The sequence below is a fragment of the Mus pahari genome, chromosome 10, assembly GCF_900095145.1.
Source record: "Mus pahari chromosome 10, PAHARI_EIJ_v1.1, whole genome shotgun sequence".
In the NCBI taxonomy this organism is placed as follows: domain Eukaryota; kingdom Metazoa; phylum Chordata; class Mammalia; order Rodentia; family Muridae; genus Mus; species Mus pahari.
The window spans coordinates 114820573-114822378 of record NC_034599.1 but is presented as its reverse complement, the minus strand read 5'-3'; the positions used below and the strand labels follow the sequence as shown (position 1 = coordinate 114822378).

Genomic DNA, 1806 nt, shown 5'->3' with positions numbered 1-1806 from the left:
GAGCTACTAACGGACGACCCTGATGGGCTTGCCTGTAGGAACCCGTCTTCTCATCATTAGTGGGAGTCCGAGGTCAAAATTTGGGACTCTCCACCAGAATCATGCTGCAGGTGGTGAGCAGCCAGCTCCCTCAGCCTGTTGGTGCAGATGGTTTTAGGCTTCTGGGACAGGTGACTATCAGCACAGTTCATTTTCCATGTGTGGACTGTTCCAGGCACTGGAAAAATCTTGGCTCCTTTGTGGGCCATGTCCCCGTAAGTAACTCATTCACTTTCTCTGGTCCCTTACTTCATCCTCTGTAAGACAGCGTGAGAACCTACTTTGAAGAATTGCTGTGAGGCTTCCATGAGGTAATGCTGGGGAAGCTTTCTGTCTGGGTTCTGAACACATCAAATGTTAGCATGCGCGACCACCAACTCGATAGAAAAGGTTGAGTTCCGGTTCTGGGTCCTGTCTCTTCCACAGACTAGCTGCTCTCAGGCTTCTAGGATCAGCCCGCCCTTTCACATGAAGGATCCGAGTTCCAAGTGGTGACAGAGTTAGAAGAGAATTGGGTCCCTTATCCTCAGAGGTGACAGCTGAGAGCCCCTGGGGTCCTTGCGAAGGGACGGAACTGGTGAGTGGATTCACCCTGGTGGAGCATCATCATGGTGTGCTGGACTATCAGGGCCGTCAGTGTTTTGTTTGTTTGCTAAGGATGAATCCAAAGCCGCCTGCGTGCTGGCAAACATTCTACTACACCCGTTCACTCTCTACTCTGTGCTTTGAGTTACAGTCACACCTAAACTATGACTTTCCTGCTTCATCCTCCCCAGTAGCTGGGCTGGCAGGCCTGTGCGGTCAGCACAAGCTGACGACATGTTTCTAACCAACCTTGGACTTCTGGCTGGCAAGTTTTTGCTTTCTGAAATAACAGTAATAAGCATAGAGACTATCCAGAGAGCCAGAATATTAAATTACTCAACACTCTGTTCCCCAGAGGCCCTGTCAGTCACCTCAGCGTGGTTGTCTGGAGGGACACTCTCCCTCAGGAAAAGCTAAAATGATCCCCAGGGCTTTTCAAGTTGGGTGAGAGATACAGCAGAGAAGGAAGACTCCAGACACGCTACCACGGGCTTTGCAATTCAGGCTTGAGTTTGAACTTCAGCCCCACCCCATAATAGCTACAGTGTCCTGAACAATACATATAGCAGTCCCAAGCATCTGCTCTCTAGTGGGTTTCATCATACCTGCCTTAGGCTGTAGCAGGGACGAGACCACATATGCAGAGCTTAGCGTGCTGCCTGCATAAAGAGAGTCAGTAAATGGGTTTTTATATTGCTGTTGTCTTACTGAGTTGGATAATTGCCAGGCACAGAGCTTTGCTTCTGTTGGGTCACTGGGTCCACAAACCTGGAACCTCCCCCTTGGAATAGTGTAAGTGTCCTGCCTCAGACCAGTAAGTGGAGGCCTGGAGCAGTTATAAATTGGTATTGTTTAGCTGCTAAGCAGTGGGGCTGGAGCTCACCTGACAGCTATGATTGCCATTATGCTCTCTGCTGCTTCTGTGATCACATGGCAGGCATTTCTGTGTTACAGTGGGATCTGAGCAACACACTTGGGCTAGAGCTTGACTCCACATGTCCTGTTGTCCTATGAATGGTGATACTGAAGAAGGTGGTCCCCTGGGTGAGGCCAGGGGTGAGGCGTTAGGAAGAGGCAGCCTGCAGGAAGGTCTCCTTAGCTCTGGACCCTGTGGGTGGGTGAGTCTGCAGCCTGGGTAGGACATTGAAGGCTTGGTCGGGGGGGGGGGGAACCTTGTTTATC

The 1806-nt window shown here is 50.7% G+C and overlaps 1 protein-coding gene across 2 annotated transcripts in view; it reads left to right on the top strand.

The window, feature by feature from the left end:
* The window catches only part of Pomgnt2 (protein O-linked mannose N-acetylglucosaminyltransferase 2 (beta 1,4-)), a 14011-nt gene that overhangs the window by 617 nt on the left and 11588 nt on the right, over positions 1-1806 (top strand). Inside the window, exon 2 of one of the 2 annotated variants that reach the window (XM_029543633.1) lies at positions 466-616. The exons of the other annotated variant lie outside the window; for it this stretch is intronic. The gene's annotated coding sequence lies outside the window, so the exon portion shown is untranslated. The remainder of the gene's footprint in view (positions 1-465; positions 617-1806) is intronic. 2 annotated transcript variants of the gene reach the window in all.